Source organism: Ranitomeya imitator, chromosome 3, assembly GCF_032444005.1.
Source record: "Ranitomeya imitator isolate aRanImi1 chromosome 3, aRanImi1.pri, whole genome shotgun sequence".
NCBI lineage: Eukaryota > Metazoa > Chordata > Amphibia > Anura > Dendrobatidae > Ranitomeya > Ranitomeya imitator.
In genome coordinates, this window is record NC_091284.1 from 16502868 (window position 1) to 16521562 (window position 18695).

Sequence of the window (18695 nt, forward strand, 5' to 3'; positions counted from 1 at the left end):
TTATATATATACACACATATATATATATATATACATATATATATATATAAATATACATGTATAAAGCTATCCATATATATTTATTTCTATAGAAAAATATTTACTGTAGAATAAATATATTATAATATCTGGTAAAATAATATATATGGCATAAAATAAAAATTATTATTAAAATATATATATATATATATATATATTTATATATATATTTATAAAGTGGAAAAAAAAGGGGAAACAGCACAGCAGACTTCCAAAAAAGTGGTTTAATGCCCAAGCGGCGCAGCGACGTTTCGGATACAATCCTTTCTCAAGCCTTGAAGAAGAGGTTGCAAAAAACCTGGAAACGAGTAGAATCAACCACTGTCAAACTTTAATAACTTTCTGGAATCTCCTCGTTTCGGCAGCGCGGACGAAATCCACGTATTCCTTTGCAGAGTTCTTTTTATTCTACAGTAAACATTTTTCATAGAAATATATATACGTATTTGAGATACTCCTGGAATATATCAGAAGAGCCACCATTGCATTAGGAGGCTGCCACACAGGTGTTGAACCATTCATTTTGCCTATTCCACAGCTTTCCACCAGAATATCCCACCAGGGGGCCGTTCCTCACTGCGTTGTAGTAGGTGGGTCACAACTTTTAAGTTTTTCACTCCCTAAGTCGGAGGGAACTTTTTTTTTCCCCCCAGGGTGCCATTATTTGCATTGCAGTGAATAAAAAAGTAACAATAAAGTAACAATAAAGTAACAATCCCTCAGGTTCTGTTATTGTTGCTATTAAGTTTGTCCTAATTTGTTACTTTTCCTACTTGATACAGTGCAGAGAAACGGTTAAAGGCAGGTTTGTTGCGACGAGGCAACAATGTAAAAGAATATTAGTAAAAAAAATAAAAAGTAGCATTGGTCGGACTAGAAGAAAAGAGAACGTTGTCGGCCCGGTAGCACTCACTGGCCAGCCAGGACCGGGCCGAGGATGGGGGTGGGGCACCGCCTGTTAACCAAAACGCAGTGAAATTGTTAAACCCGCCAGCGATTCCCCTGGTGTTTGGGCAGGAATGCAGCTGGCACGGGGTCAGACAGACGGACACACTTTACACCGGACCACATCCACAATACAGCAATAGAAGGAGGCTTACTGTGACCCGGGGCCTGCTGGGATCGATCGACACTTGGCAACGCCGAGGCCTGGACACGACACCGAAGAGACAAAAATACAATAAAAAAAAAGAGTAATATAGCGACGGTCAACGTAAAAGCCTTAGGAAGCAACCAAAAATAAAAAAAAAAACTAGGCAAAAGTAGGACGCCAGTTGGGGAGGTGGGACCACGAGGAAGCTGATGGGGGTGGGGTACGGGCCCGGATCACTCCATCCAACCCGCTAACTATGGCCTTTTCCTAGTAACTACACTTCCCCTGCAGATTTGTTTCTCTCGTTCCCTCTTGGCTCGGCAATCGTCAGAATGCAAATGCTTGGAACGGAGTGAGACGTGAACGGCTGCCAGTTAAAAACTCAAAGTGATGGCTCCACAGATTTTCCCACTCTCTGTACCGGCACCTTGTTTCTGGTGCCAAATCCGACACCCACCGGTGGCGTCAGGATCTCTCGCCCAACTCTGGGCACACGTGATGTGAGTGTAGCGAGCTCAGCACGGCCGTGCGTCTCCCCGGGGAGGGCACTGCACCCTTCACACCTGAAAGCCATGGGTTCCCACCACTCACCGGCGCGGTGGCGGCTGCTCCGCTTTCCATCCGGCGATGACGCTGCTAGCCGCACTCGCAGCCTCCCGAGAGCGGCCGGCTAGGATTCTGATAATAGCTTCACGCTTTAACTCACTGATTTTTTTTTTTTTAGTTCACAGTGTTCCAGAGTGCAGCGCTGGGAGGGGAGGAGGAGGAAAATTACTGGAGCCTCTTACGATTCAACTTCCACTAAACCAAGAGGAAATGTCTTATTAAACAAACAACCAACAACAACAAGACCAAAGGGAGAAAAAAAACGACATCTCTCCATAACGGGCGCCCGTCGATGTGCCAGACCAATCTGCATCATTGTCTCCTGGTAGGAAACTATGCAGGCAGCAGCGCCTCGGTATATGCAGGTGGCAGCGAAAAGCTGACGGATTCTTTTTCTAAGTGAATATTTATTTTCGTTCGTTGTCTCCCAGCCAAGTCGCTGAACCATCCAAATTCAACAGATTGTCCCGTCGTCAGGATTCTGCTGGGCGGATGATAATGTTAGAGGGGTGATGCCTGCTCCACATGGAGCGTCCAAGACCCCAGACACATTGCAAAGGGTGGGCTCGCTTCTGACGAGCATCCTAAGCAATGTACAGTGGGGGAAAAAAGTATTTAGTCAGCCCCCAATTGTGCAAGTTCTCCCACTTATAAAGATGAGAGAGGCCTGTAATTGACATCATAGGTAGACCTCAACTATGAGAGTCACAATGAGAAAACAAATCCAGAAAATCACCTTGTCTGATTTGGGAAGATTTATTTTGCAAATTATGGTGGAAAATAAGTATTTGGTCTCCTATAAACATGTAACATCTCTTGCTCTCACAGACCTGTAACTTCTTCTTTAAGAGTCTCCTCTTTCCTCCACTCATTACCTGTAGTAATGGCACCTGTATGAACCTGTTACCAGTATAAAAGACCCATGTCCACAGCCTCAAACAGTCTGACTCCAAACTCCACTATGGTGAAGACCAAAGAGCTGTGAAGGACACCAGAAACAAAATTGTAGCCCTGCACCAGGCTGGGAAGACTGAATCTGCAACAGGCAAGCAGCTTGGAAATCAACTGTGGGAGCAATAATTAGAAAATGGAAGACATACAAGACCACTGATAATCTCCCTCGATCTGGGGCTCCACGCAAGATCCCACCCCGTGGGGTCAAAATGATCACAAGAACAGTGAGCAAAAATCCCATAACCACACAGGGAACCTAATGAATGACCTGCATAGAGCTGGGACCACCGTAACAAAGGCTACCATCAATAACACACTACACCGCCAGGGACTCAGATCCTGCAGTGCCAGACGTGTCCCCCTGCTTAAGCCAGTACATGTCCGGGCCCGTCTGAAGTTTGCTAGAGAGCATTTGGACTATCCAGAAGAGTTTTGGGAGAATGTCATATGGTCTGATGAAACCAAAGTAGAACTGTTTGGTAGAAACAAAACTCGTCGTGTTTGGAGGAGACAGAATGCTGAGTTGCATCCAAAGAACACCATACCTACTGTGAAGCATGGGGGAGGCAACATCATGCTTTGGGGCTCTTTCTCAGCAAAGATTCCAGGTTCGTCAGTATAAACAGTCTATTAAATGACCACAGGTCATCTTCCAATTAGCCAATCGGATCATTCAGCGAAGCGCTTGGGCTGTGGAAATGCTCCCTCACAGATTTCATATTCTGGCTGACCTGACAGCCCAACGTTCACCTGACAACCCAGTGTCCACCTGACAACCCAGCGTAGACCTGACAGCCCAGCGTAGAGCTAACAGCCCACCATAGTCCTGACAGCCCAGCGTTCACCTGACAGCCCAGCGTTCACTTGATAGCCCAGCGTTCACATGACAGCCCAACGTTCACCTGACAACCCAGTGTTTACCTGACAACTCAGTGTAGACCTGACAGCCCAGCGTTCATCTGACAGCCCAGGGTTCACCTGACAGCCCAACGTTCACCTGACAGCACAACGTTCACCTGACAGCACAACGTTCACCTGACAACCCAGCATTCACCTGACAACCGAGCATTCACCTGACAGCCCAGGGTTCACCTGACAGCCCAGCGTAGACCTGACAGCCCAGCGTACACCTGACAGCCCAGCATTCAACTGACAGCCCAGGGTTCACCTGACAGCCCAGGGTTCACCTGACAGTCCAACGTTTCACCTGACAACCCAGCATAGACTTGATAGCTCAGCGTTCACCTGACAGCCAAGTGTTCACCTGACAGCCCAGCGTTCACTTGATAGCCCAGTGTTCACCTGACAACCCAGCATAGACCTGATAGCCCTGCCTTCACCTGACAGCCCAGCGTTCACCTGACAGCCCAGCGTTCACCTGACAACCCAGCGTTCACCTGACAACCCAGCATAGACAAGACAGCCCAGCGTTCACCTGACAGCCCAGCATTCACCTGACAGCCCAACGTTCACCTGACAACTCAGGGTTCACCTGACAACTCAGGGTTCACCTGATAGCCCAGCGTTCACCTGACAGCCCAGGGTTCACCTGACAGCCCAGCCTTCACCTGATAGCCCAATGTTCACCTGACAGCCCAGGGTTCACCTGACAGCCCAGCAATCACCTGACAGCCCAGCGTTCACCTGACAGCCCAGGGTTCACCTGACAGCCCAACGTTCACCTGACAGCACAACGTTCACCTGACAGCACAACGTTCACCTGACAACCCAGCATTCACCTGACAACCCAGCATTCACCTGACAACCGAGCATTCACCTGACAGCCCAGGGTTCACCTGACAGCCCAGCGTAGACCTGACAGCCCAGCGTAGACCTGACAGCCCAGCATTCACCTGACAGCCCAGGGTTCACCTGACAGCCCAGGGTTCACCTGACAGTCCAACGTTTCACCTGACAACCCAGCATAGACTTGATAGCTCAGCGTTCACCTGACAGCCAAGTGTTCACCTGACAGCCCAGCGTTCACTTGATAGCCCAGTGTTCACCTGACAACCCAGCATAGACCTGATAGCCCTGCCTTCACCTGACAGCCCAGCGTTCACCTGACAGCCCAGCATAGACAAGACAGCCCAGCGTTCACCTGACAGCCCAGCATTCACCTGACAGCCCAACGTTCACCTGACAACTCAGGGTTCACCTGACAACTCAGGGTTCACCTGATAGCCCAGCGTTCACCTGACAGCCCAGCGTTCACCTGACAGCCCAGGGTTCACCTGACAGCCCAACGTTCACCTGACAGCCCAGCGTTCTCCTGACAACCCAGCGTAGATCTGACAGCCCAGCATTCACCTGACAGCCCAGCATTCACCCGACAGCCCAACATAGACCTGAAAGCTGCCCAGTGCTCACCTAACAGCCCAGGGAACACCTGACCGCCCTCTACACTGGGCTCCCCATTATATCTCTCTACACATTGCTCCCCATTACCATTCTTTACACAGTGCACCCCATTACCACCCTCTACAGAGCACCCATTTACTGTCCTCTACACAGTGATCCCCATTACCGCCCGCTACACAGTGCCCCATTACCACCCTCTACACAGTGCTCCATTACCATCCTCTACACAGTGCTCCCCATTACCGCCCGCTACACAGTGCTCCCCATTACCGTCCTCTACACAGAGCACCCAATTACCGTCCTCTACACAGAGCTCACCATTACCACCTTCTACACAGTGCCCCATTACCACCCTCTACACAGTGCTGCCCATTAACACCCTCTACACAGTGCTCCCCATTACCGCCCTCTACACAGTGCTCCCCATTACCGCCCTCTACACAGTGCACCCCATTACCGCCCTCTACACAGTGCTCCCCATTACCGCCCTCTACACAGTGCACCCCATTACCGCCCTCTACACAGTGCACCCCATTTTCCACCTCTGCACAGAGCTCCCCATTACCGCCCTCTACACAGAGCACCCAATTACCGTCCTCTACACAGAGCTCACCATTACCACCTTCTACACAGTGCCCCATTACCACCCTCTACACAGTGCTGCCCATTAACACCCTCTACACAGTGCTCCCCATTAACACCCTCTACACAGTGCTCCCCATTACCGCCCTCTACACAGTGCTCCCCATTACCGCCCTCTACACAGTGCTCCCCATTACCGCCCTCTACACAATGCACCCCATTTTCCACCTCTGCACAGAGCTCCCCATTACCGCCCTCTACACAGTGCTCCCCATTACCGCCCTCTACACAATGCACCCCATTTTCCACCTCTGCACAGAGCTCCCCATTACCGCCCTCTACACAGTGCTCCCCATTACCGCCCTCTACACAGTGCACCCCATTACCGCCCTCTACACAGTGCACCCCATTTTCCACCTCTACACAGTGCTCCCCATTACCGCCCTCTACACAGTGCTCCCCATTAACACCCTCTACACAGTGCTCCCCATTACCGCCCTCTACACAGTGCTCCCCATTACCGCCCTCTACACAGTGCACCCCATTTTCCACCTCTGCACAGAGCTCCCCATTACCGCCCTCTACACAGTGCACCCCATTTTCGACCTCTGCACAGACAAGAATCACCTACACAGGACAAACTTCTAAACAGAACAGATCAGTAACTGTTAAATACTTTGTTCCTCCCTCGGGAATATATTGACCACGTGGTCCACATTGAGCCATGCCGGGCCCATGTATAGTGCCAGACTTTGTCCATAGAGAGTCCACATTTTCCAACATAGAGCTACAGTCACATAGAGCTACTCTGTCACTATATGGTGCGACACTGCGTCCCCCCCAGCGCCATGTGTTGCCATACTGTGACCTGAGAGCACCATATGTCCTCAAATAGAGCCATATGGTCCATAGGGCAAAACGGAGCAAATGAAAACCAAACAAGGAGCCCATTGCATTACTACCACCATGTAGTGCCCCTCTATCACAGAGCAGATGCCCACCCTTCTGCTGCAGCCACTATTGTTCCTGTATTGAAGGTTAATGAGTCCAGAAGAACTTCTCAGCTTTTAGGACTTTCAGGACTTGGAAGAATAAAAGCACAATCAGAAGTATTTCCCCGCTTTACCATCTGCCTGCGGTAGTCCCCATTTAATTCACAGACTAAGGACTGCTGTAAACTGGAATCTGTTGGAAAATATCCATAGATGGTAATGGCAGCATCAGGGTCAGTTACTCATCCAAAATCATTGTGCTCCATAAATCAGCATAGGAGATGCATACACAAAACGGTGATCTGGTCTTAGAGTTGAAATAAATAAATTGCTGCTAATTGTTCACTCCCGTAATGAGTAATCAGAAAATTAGCTACAGTTTACATTGAGTTTTTAATATTAATATAAAAAAATTTTTTAGATTTATTTTTCATGCCCCTGACTATATTAGAAAAAAATCTTGAAATCTTGTAGTTTTCACTCTATTTACAGAGATTCCTGTTCTGTAGAGATAACTTTTTAGAAGCCTCTATCAGCAGAGACATAATTTATCAGCAGTCTCATTATCAGCACAGAAATCACTTCTAAACCTCATCAGCAGAGAGATAATTTATCAGAAGTCTCATTAGCAACAGAGATCACTTCTCAGCAGTCTCAGTATCAGCACAGATATCAATTCTCAACACTCATGGTTAGCACATAGATCACTTCTCAGCAGTCTCATTATCAGCACAGAGATAATTTATCAGCAGTCTCATTATCAGCACAGAAATCACTTCTCAACAGTCTCATTATCAGCAGAAAGATCACTTCTCAGAAGTCTCAGTATCAACACAGAGATCATTTATCAATAGTCTCAATTATCAACCGAAAGATCAGTTCTCAGAAGTCTCTTGTCAGCATAGAGATCATTTACCAGCAGTCTCATTATCAGCATAGCTAAAATTATAGTGACAGGTAATACCGATATGCAGATAAGACGGGATGCACTACTTAGGGTGGTTTCACACTTGCGTTTTTGTCTGCAGCGTTTTTTGCACAAAAAAAGCATGCGTTTTTTCCCCTATATTTAACCCCTCTGTGACCTTGGACGTACTATCCCGTCGAGGTGCCCTGGGCCTATCTGACCCTTGACGGGATAGTACGTCCTGCCCTTTAATGCGATACCGCGACTTAAGTCGCGGTGATCGCATTAAAATTCCGACGCCATCTCACCTGGGGGGAGATGGCCTCGGCATCCAGGGCATTGTCGCCGCCCACCCGCCCTCTCGATCGCTGTGATTGGCTGTTCAATTCTGAACAGCCAATCACAGCCATTCTCATTGTTTCAGCCAATCGGAGCGGCTGAAACAATGAGGTCACAGGCTAGGATCGAGTACCGATGTACTCGATCCTAGGTCCGGTGCCTGGCAACGCCAGGCACCGGCAAGAACAGCCCGGATTGGCGCGATCGCCGATCGCATCGATCGCGCCAATCGCAGGGCACCGCGCGGTATTACCGCGCTGTGCCCTGCCGGAACCTGCGTGGATCGGTGCTCTAATAGCACCGATCCTAGGATAGGACACAGTGCAGGCCCAGCAGGGCCTGCAGGAGCCGATTGGCGCGATCGATGTCATCGTCGATCGCGCCAATCACAGGGCGCAGCGGCGATCACTCTGTGACCGCTCTGTGCCCTGCAGGTGACCTGGCTGTGACCTGCCTAGGATGGCGCGAACAGATCCGATCCTAGGCAGGTCACAGCCAGGTCACCAGGAAAGCTCTGATTGGTGGGATCGATGTTATGGTCGATCCCACCAATGACAGGTCACAGCAGCAGCATGACCGCTCTGTGACCTGTCTGTGTCACCTGCCTGACCTGTGTATGACCGCTCTGCAGGGTCCTCATTCTAGCTGAGGATTCCTACAGAGCGGTCATACTGCTGGATCTCCCTGCTGGATTTTGTGCCTGGATCTCCCTGCCGTGCTGGGTATTGTGGTGCCACAGCAGCCTGTAGCACCACAATCCCTGCTAAAGAAAGAAGACAACTAAACGTAAGTTTTATCCCTGATCCCTGCCCAATCCCCGTTCATCCACCCCAATCCCCGTTCATCCACCCCAATCCCCCCTTCCCCCTCTTTTTACCCCCTCCACCCCCATTTGTGCCGCCTCCGTGCGCACATTTAGTAGCCGCCGAGCGTTGATTGGTGACGCAGTTCACCGATCAACGCTCGCGCTCGCTTTTTTTCCCTCGCCCCCGTTGCGCCAACTCCGTACACACATTCCGCAGCCGCCAAAGTTTGATAAGTGACGCAGTTCACTTATCAGAGTTTGTGCCTGCCGTTTTCCTTTTTTTTTTTTCACCCCCCTTTTGCACCACCTGACTACAACCGTACGTTTTGATCACTGATCCCTGCCCAATCCCCACTTCCACCCCCATCTCCCTTCCCCCTCTTTTTACCCCCCTTTGCACCTCCTTCCGTGCGCCCATTTAACAGCCGCCGAACGTTGATTGGTGACGTAGTTCACCGATCAACGCTCGCGCTCGCTTTTTTCCCTCACCCCCGTTGCGCCAACTCCGTACACACATTCCGCAGCCGCCGAAGTTTGATAAGTGACGCAGTTCACTTATCAGAGTTTGTGCCTGCCGTTTTCCCTTTTTTTTTTTTTCACCCCCCTTTTGCGCCACCTGACTACAACCGTACGTTTTGATCACTGATCCCTGCCCAATCCCCACTTCCACCCCCATCTCCCTTCCCCCTCTTTTTACCCCCCTTTGCACCTCCTTCCGTGCGCCCATTTAACAGCCGCCGAACGTTGATTGGTGACGCAGTTCACCGATCAACGCTCGCGCTCGCTTTTTTTCCCTCACCCCCGTTGCGCCAACTCCGTACACACATTCCGCAGCCGCCAAAGTTTGATAAGTGACGCAGTTCACTTATCAGAGTTTGTGCCTGCCGTTTTCCTTTTTTTTTTTTCACCCCCCTTTTGCGCCACCTGACTACAACCGTACGTTTTGATCACTGATCCCTGCCCAATCCCCACTTCCACCCCCATCTCCCTTCCCCCTCTTTTTACCCCCCTTTGCACCTCCTTCCGTGCGCCCATTTAACAGCCGCCGAGCGTTGATTGGTGACGCAGTTCACCGATCAACTCTCGCGCTCGCTTTTTTCCCTTCAGCCTTTTTGCGCAACCTCCGTACACACATCCCGCAGCCGCCAAACTTTGATAAGTGACGCAGTTCTCTTATCAGAGTTTGTGCCTGCCTTTTTTTTTTTTTTTACAGGTTTTTCTTCTCCTTTTAGCATTTTCTTTTCAGATAAGTTTGCACAAATCACTATCCCCCCACACATACACATACAGTTATCAATAAAGTGCACCCAATCACCATATTCACACAAAAATGTCCCGCTCGTCCCGTTCGTCCCAACAGCGCTATTCATTGGAGGAGGCATATGCTTTCCTTGCCTCCGACACTGATAGCGAGGGAGAGGATCCCACTTTTCTTCACTTTTCTGATTCTTCATCCTCTTCCTCCTCCTCCTCCTCTTCCTCCTCCTCCTCCTCTTCATTCTCGGGTCCTGCGGAACCACCACGCAGACGCCCCAGGACAGAAGATGAGGCAGCCCCCACCACTCCTGAACCAGCGCTCCCCACTGCGGAACCCACATGGACCTCGCCCCCCGAAAATTACGAGCCACTGATTCCTGATTTTGTGGCAGAATCAGGAATCAAGTTTGACACCACGGGCCTCACAGAAACAGACTTTTTCAAAGTCTTTTTCTCTGAGGATTTTATTAACCTCATGGTGGAGCAAACTAATTTGTATGCTCGTCAATTTTTGGAGCAAAACCCCGGTACATCATTTTCCAACTGGTCTCCTGTAGACGCAGTTGAAATGATGCAGTTTTGGGGCCTGGTCCTCCACATGGGGATCGTGAAGAAGCCAGAAATGCGGCAATATTGGAGTGTAGATGTTTTATATAACACTCCAGTATTCCGAATGGCCATGGTTCGGAGACGTTTTGAGGCCATCCATAAATTCCTGCATTATTCCGATAATGCACAGTGTCCCGCACGAGATGACCCCAACTTTGACCGTCTGTTCAAAGTTCGGCCGGTCATCGAACACTTCAACAAAAAGTTTTCTGAAGTGTACGTGCCCAAAAGGGACATCTGCGTGGATGAGTCCTTGGTCCATTTTAAGGGGCGGCTCGGATTCCGTCAATACCTGCCCAACAAAAGGGCCAGGTACGGAATCAAACTCTACAAGCTGTGTGAGAGTGCCTCAGGGTACATCCACAGGTTTAGAGTGTATGAAGGGAAGGACAGCAGGATTGAACCCCCTGAGTGTCCTCCTGTCCTGGGAGTGAGTGGGAAGATCGTGTGGGATTTGGTGCACCCACTGCTGGATAAAGGTTATCACCTCTATACTGATAACTTTTATACCAGCATCCCACTCTACAAATCCCTCTCTGCGCGAGGTACCGCAGCCTGCGGTACTGTGCGCAAAAATCAGAGAGGCCTCCCAAAGACGCTACTTCGGCAGATGCTCAGAAAAGGTGAGAGCAAGGCCCAATGTAGCGACCACCTGCTGGTGGTCAAGTACAAGGACAAGAGGGATGTCCTTCTCTTGACCACCATACATGGTGATGGCAGAGCCCTCAGCACTGTACGGGGTACCTCTACACAGGTCTGCAAACCGGACTGTGTACTGGGCTACAACAAAAGCATGGGGGGGGTTGATCTCTCTGATCAACTCCTCCAACCATACAGTGCTTTGAGAAAGGCCAAGGTGTGGTACAAAAAGTTGGCCGTCCACATCGTACAAATGGCAATGCTCAACGCTTTCCTGCTGTTACGATGTGCACGCCACACCGATACGTCGTACCTTCAGTTCCAGGAGGTAGTGGTTAAGGCCCTGATATTTGGTACTCCGGAAGGAGAGGGCCCCAGTACTTCCGGAACTGAAGGTGCTCGTATCGTACCAGGCCAGCATTTTCCGGGGGTGGTCCCGCCAACCGGCAGAAAAGGTAAGCCGCAAAAAAGGTGCCGAGTGTGTTACAAAAGGGGAATACGCAAGGACACCATTTATCAATGCGACACCTGCCCCGAAAAACCTGGCCTGTGTATGAAGGATTGCTTCAGATTGTACCACACCTCCATGCACTACTAATTTACTTTACAAGAAAGCGTACATTAGTTCCAAAAAGGGGGCACATCTAGATAAGTTCCTTGGGGGGGGTCTAGGTTCCAAAATGATGTCACTTGTGGGTTTTTTTTACTGTTTAGGCACATCAGGGGCTCTGCAAACGGAACATGACGACCGCAGACAATTTCTGCATTCCAAAACGTCACAACTTCCCTTTCGAGCCCCAACGTGTGCCTAAACAGTTTTTTCCCACATATGGCGTACCAGCGTAATCAGGACAATTTGGACAACAACTTTTGGGGTCCAATTTCTCCTGGTACCCTTGGGAAAATTAAAAATTGGGGACTAAAATATCATTTTTGTGGGAAAAAATAGGATTTTTTATTTTCACACCTGGGCATTATAAAGTTTAGTGAAGCACGTGGGGGTTCAAAATTCTCACCACACAACTAGATAAGTTCCTTAGGGGGTACAGTTTCCAAAATGGGGTCACTTGTGGGGGGTTTCTACTGTTTAGTCACATCAGGGGCTCTGCAAATGGAACATGATGCCAGCAGAACATTCCATCAAAGTCTGCATTCCAAAACGTCACTACTTCCCTTTCGAGCCCCAACGTGTGCCCAAACAGTAGTTCCTCCCCACATATGGGGTATCAGCGTACTCAGGACAAATTGGACAACAACTTTTGGGGTCCAATTTCTCCTGGTACCCTTGGGAAAATTAAAAATTGGGGACTAAAATATCATTTTTGTAGGAAAAAATAGGATTTTTTATTTTCACGCCTGGGCATTATATACTTTAGTGAAGCACGTGGGGGTTCAAAATTCTCACCACACAACTAGATAAGTTCCTTAGAGGGTCTAGTTTCCAAAATGGGGTCACTTGTGGGGGGTTTCCACTGTTTAGGCACATCATGGGCTCTCCAAACGCGACATGGCGTCCGATCTCAATTCCAGCCAAAGTTAGCTTGAAAAAGTCAAACGGCGCTCCTTTCCTTCTGAGCCCTGCCATGCGCCCAAACAGTGGTTCCCCCCAAATATGGGGTATCAGCGTACTCAGGACAAATTGGACAACAACTTTTGGGGTCCAATTTCTCCTTTTACCCTTGAGAAAATAAAAAATTGGGGACTAAACGATCATGTTTGTGGAAAAAAATAGGAATTTTTTTTTTCACGCCAGGGCGTTATAAACTTTCGTGAAGCACTTGGGGGATAAAAGTGCTCATGACACATCTAGATAAGTTCCTTAGGGGGTCTAGTTTCCAAAATGGGGTCACTTGTGGGGGGTTTCCACTGTTTAGGCACATCAGGGGGTCGCCAAACGCGACATGGCGTCCGATCTCAATTCCAGCCAAAGTTAGCTTGAAAAAGTCAAACGGCGCTCCTTTCCTTCTGAGCCCTGCCATGCGCCCAAACAGTGGTCCCCCCCCACATATGGGGTATCAGCGTACTCAGGACAAATTGGACAACAACTTTTGGGGTCCAATTTCTCCTTTTACCCTTGAGAAAATAAAAAATTGGGGACTAAACGATCATGTTTGTGGAAAAAAATAGGAATTTTTTTTTTCACGCCAGGGCGTTATAAACTTTCGTGAAGCACTTGGGGGATAAAAGTGCTCATGACACATCTAGATAAGTTCCTTAGGGGGTCTAGTTTCCAAAATGGGGTCACTTGTGGGGGGTTTCCACTGTTTAGGCACATCAGGGGGTCGCCAAACGCGACATGGCGTCCGATCTCAATTCCAGCCAAAGTTAGCTTGAAAAAGTCAAACGGCGCTCCTTTCCTTCTGAGCCCTGCCATGCGCCCAAACAGTGGTCCCCCCCCACATATGGGGTATCAGCGTACTCAGGACAAATTGGACAACAACTTTTGGGGTCCAATTTCTCCTTTTACCCTTGAGAAAATAAAAAATTGGGGACTAAACGATCATGTTTGTGGAAAAAATAGGAATTTTTTTTTTCACGCCCGGGCGTTATAAACTTTCGTGAAGCACTTGGGGGATAAAAGTGCTCATGACACATCTAGATAAGTTCCTTAGGGGGTCTAGTTTCAAAAATGGGGTCATTTGTGGGGGGTTTCCACTGTTTAGGCACATCAGGGGGTCGCCAAACGCGACATGGCGTCCGATCTCAATTCCAGCCAAATTTAGCTTGAAAAAGTCAAACGGCGCTCCTTTCCTTCTGAGCCCTGCCATGCGCCCAAACAGTGGTCCCCCCCACATATGGGGTATCAGCGTACTCAGGACAAATTGGACAACAACTTTTGGGGTCCAATTTCTCCTTTTACCCTTGAGAAAATAAAAAATTGGGGACTAAACGATCATGTTTGTGGAAAAAATAGGAATTTTTTTTTTCACGCCCGGGCGTTATAAACTTTCGTGAAGCACTTGGGGGATAAAAGTGCTCATGACACATCTAGATAAGTTCCTTAGGGGGTCTAGTTTCCAAAATGGGGTCATTTGTGGGGGGTTTCCACTGTTTAGGCACATCAGGGGGTCGCCAAACGCGACATGGCGTCCGATCTCAATTCCAGCCAAATTTAGCTTGAAAAAGTCAAACGGCGCTCCTTTCCTTCTGAGCCCTGCCATGCGCCCAAACAGTGGTCCCCCCCCCACATATGGGGTATCAGCGTACTCAGGACAAATTGGACAACAACTTTTGGGGTCCAATTTCTCCTTTTACCCTTGAGAAAATAAAAAATTGGGGACTAAACGATCATGTTTGTGGAAAAAATAGGATTTTTTTTTTTCACGCCCGGGCGTTATAAACTTTCGTGAAGCACTTGGGGGATAAAAGTGCTCATGACACATCTAGATAAGTTCCTTAGGGGGTCTAGTTTCCAAAATGGGGTCATTTGTGGGGGGTTTCCACTGTTTAGGCACATCAGGGGGTCGCCAAACGCGACATGGCGTCCGATCTCAATTCCAGCCAAATTTAGCTTGAAAAAGTCAAACGGCGCTCCTTTCCTTCTGAGCCCTGCCATGCGCCCACACAGTGGTCCCCCCCCACATATGGGGTATCAGCGTACTCAGGACAAATTGGACAACAACTTTTGGGGTCCAATTTCTCCTTTTACCCTTGAGAAAATAAAAAATTGGGGACTAAACGATCATGTTTGTGGAAAAAATAGGAATTTTTTTTTTCACGCCCGGGCGTTATAAACTTTCGTGAATAACTTGGGGGATAAAAGTGCTCATGACACATCTAGATAAGTTCCTTAGGGGGTCTAGTTTCCAAAATGGGGTCATTTGTGGGAGGTTTCCACTGCTTAGGCACATCAGGGGGTCGCCAAACGCGACATGGCGTCCGATCTCAATTCCAGCCAAATTTAGCTTGAAAAAGTCAAACGGCGCTCCTTTCCTTCTGAGCCCTGCCATGCGCCCAAACAGTGGTCCCCCCCACATATGGGGTATCAGCGTACTCAGGACAAATTGGACAACAACTTTTGGGGTCCAATTTCTCCTTTTACCCTTGAGAAAATAAAAAATTGGGGACTAAACGATCATGTTTGTGGAAAAAATAGGAATTTTTTTTTTCACGCCCGGGCGTTATAAACTTTCGTGAAGCACTTGGGGGATAAAAGTGCTCATGACACATCTAGATAAGTTCCTTAGGGGGTCTAGTTTCCAAAATAGGGTCACTTGTGGGGGGTTTCCACTGTTTAGGCACATCAGGGGGTCGCCAAACGCGACATGGCGTCCGATCTCAATTCCAGCCAAATTTAGCTTGAAAAAGTCAAACGGCGCTCCTTTCCTTCTGAGCCCTGCCATGCGCCCAAAAAGTGGTTCCCCCTCACATGTGGGGTATCAGCGTACTCAGGATAAATTGGACAACAACTTTTGAGGTCCATTTTCTCTTTTTACCCTTGGGAAATTAAAAAGATTATTGCTGAAAGATCATTTTTGTGACTAAAAAGTAAAATGTTAATTTTTTCCTTCCATGTTGCTTCTGCTGCTGTGAATCACCTGAAGGGTTAATAAACTTCTTGAATGTGGTTTTGAGCACCTTGAGGGGTGCAGTTTTTAGAATGGTGTCGCTTTTGGGTATTTTCTGCCATATAGACCCTTCAAAATGACTTCAAATGTGAGGTGGTCCCTAAAAAAAATGGTTTTGTAAATTTGGTTGTAAAAATGAGAAATTGCTGGTCAAATTTTAACCCTTATAACTTCCTTGAAAAAAAAAAGTTTGTTTCAAAAATTGTGCTGATGTAAAGTAGACATGTGGGAAATGTTATTTATTAACTATATTGTGTCACATAACTCTCTGGTTTAACAGAATAAAAATTCAAAGTTGGAAAATTGTGAAATTTTCAAAATTTTCGCCAAATTTCCGTTTTTTTCACAAATAAACGCAAGTTATATCGAAGAAATTTTAGCACTATCATGAAGTACAATATGTTACAAGAAAACAATCTCAGAATCGCTAAGATCCGTTGAAGCGTTTCGGAGTTATAACCTCATAAAGGGACAGTGGTCAGAATTGTAAAAATTGGCCTGGTCATTAACGTGCAAACCACCCTTGGGGGTAAAGGGGTTAACATTGAAAACGCATGCATTTTTTGTTGTACGTGTTTGGTCGCGTTTTGAAACGCATGCGTTTTTTGCTGCATGTGTTCTTTTTCAGAAATGCAACTTGTAGTATTTTTGAGAGGCGTTTTTTTGACACATAAAAACGCATGTGTTTTCATGCGTTTTTTTTGTGTCAAAAATACATTGGAGTCAATGGAAACGCATGCGTTTTTAAGCACATGCGTTTGTTTGCTTTAAAAACTTATGCGTTTTTATTAAAAAAAAACAGAAAACACACTGATATGCCACCCCCCACCATAAAGGTGATAAAGGGATCCTAACCCTAACCCTAAAGGGATCCTAACCCTAACCCTAAAGGGATCCTAACCCTAACCCTAAAGGGATCCTAACCCTAAAGGGACCCTAACCCTAACCCTACCCCTAAAGGGATCCTAACCCTACCCCTAACCCCGTTAGGGTTAGGATCCCTTTAGGGGTAGGGTTAGGATCCCTTTAGGGTTAGGGTTATGATCCCTAACCCTACCCCTAACCCTAACTATTTCTGTTTATAGTGGGTTTTTTACTTTATTTTGATGATTGGCAGCTGTCACACATTTCTCAGCATGCGTTTAAAAAACGCAAACGCATGAAAAAATGCATGTAAATGCGTCAAAACGCTGCGTTTTTTTCACCACATACAAAAACGCATGCGTCAAAAAAACGCAGCGTTTACACGCGTTTACATGCGTTTTTTCACCATGCGTTTTTTTTAAAACGCATGCGTTTTGAAACGCAAGTGTGAAACCAGCCTTATACTGTGTGATGTCACAGCTCATTATCTCCTGCCCTCCCTGCACAGTGACCTCTGCACACATCACAGAGCATGCCCACAACCCTCTGCACACATCACAGAGCATGCCCACAACACTCCCCATAGAAATCAATGATTTTGTACAATCTACACAATCCTATGATCATTGTGGCTGCGTAAAACTTATTTCTGAATAGTAGGCGCAGCAACTCAGACAAGATGGCCGCACACATGCACACGAAAGAATGTACAAGCACAACACAAAGTAAAAAATAAATAAATAAATATCACTGTTTACAGAGATACATGATTGTTGTCTAAAATATAAAATGCAAACTTATTTCACAAAGGTAACTCTGCATTCTGAAGGCATTCCGCAATGTATTGAGCAGCTTTATGATAGAGAGCGCACCCCTAATTGACCCTCGGTGCTGCCGCAATTCTTAGTTTTTTCACATTATTTTTTCTCCTCGCCTTCAAAGAATCATAACTGTTATACTTTCTGGTCGACATATTCAGACTTGTTTTTGTCAGGATGAGTTGTATTTTTTTATTTCATTATTTAGTTAAACATATAATATATTGACAACGTAAATTAAAAATTTTTTGTGAGGCGGAATATAAAACAAATGGACTTCAGGGATTTAGAGCAAGAGGAGGCAGAAAGGGGTTAACTTTGATGGTGTTCGCTGTGTGGTGGTGATAACATTGTGGCTTTTTTCTGTCGTCAGCACAGTGATGCAGATACACATTTTATACACTTGTTTTATGTTTTTCTGCTTTTAAAAAGTGTAAAAACTTAACCAAAATGTATTTCTCTATTTAGGGAGCTCCCCCTAGTGGTGACTGCAGACAGGATCTTATCATGTATCTCTGTATACAGGGAGCTCCCCCTAGTGGTGGCTGCAGACAGGATCTTATCATGTATCTCTGTATACAGGGAGCTCCCCCTAGCGGTGGCTGCAGACAGGATATTATCATGTATCTCTGTATACAGGGAGCTCCCCCTAGTGGTGGCTGCAGACAGGATCTTATCATGTATCTCTGTATACAGGGAGCTCCCCCTAGTGGTGACTGCAGACAGAATGATATAATGTATCTCTGTATACAGGGAGCTCCCCCTAGTGGTGACTGCAGACAGAATGATATAATGTATCTCTGTATACAGGGAGCTCCCCCTAGTGGTGACTGCAGACAGAATGATATAATGTATCTCTGTATACAGGGAGCTCCCCCTAGTGGTGGCTGCAGACAGGATCTTATCATGTATCTCTGTATACAGGGAGCTCCCCCTAGTGGTGACTGCAGACAGAATGATATAATGTATCTCTGTCTACAGGGAGCTCCCCCTAGTGGTGACTGCAGACAGAATGATATAATGTATCTCTGTCTACAGGGAGCTCCCCCTAGTAGTGGCTGTAGGCAGGATCTTATCATGTATGTCTGTACACAGGGAGCTCCCCCTAGTGGTGACTGCAGACAGGATCTTATCATGTATCTCTGTATACAGGGAGCTCCCCCTAGTAGTGGCTGTAGACAGGATCTTATCATGTATATCTGTATACAGGGAGCTCCCCCTAGTGGTGGCTGCAGACAGGATCTTATCATGTATCTCTCTAT

The 18695-nt window shown here is 47.4% G+C and overlaps 1 protein-coding gene across 12 annotated transcripts in view; it reads right to left on the bottom strand.

Annotated features, from left to right (window-relative positions):
- ZBTB20 (zinc finger and BTB domain containing 20) overlaps positions 1 to 18695 on the bottom strand; it is a 1044548-nt gene that overhangs the window by 254396 nt on the left and 771457 nt on the right. Inside the window, exon 1 of one of the 12 annotated variants that reach the window (XM_069760562.1) lies at positions 1724 to 1831. The exons of 8 other annotated variants lie outside the window; for them this stretch is intronic. The gene's annotated coding sequence lies outside the window, so the exon portion shown is untranslated. Of the gene's footprint in view, positions 1 to 1139; positions 1587 to 1723; positions 1832 to 18695 lie in introns of those variants that run through there. 3 more of the 12 variants (XM_069760565.1, XM_069760564.1, XM_069760561.1) reach the window with 3 other exon arrangements.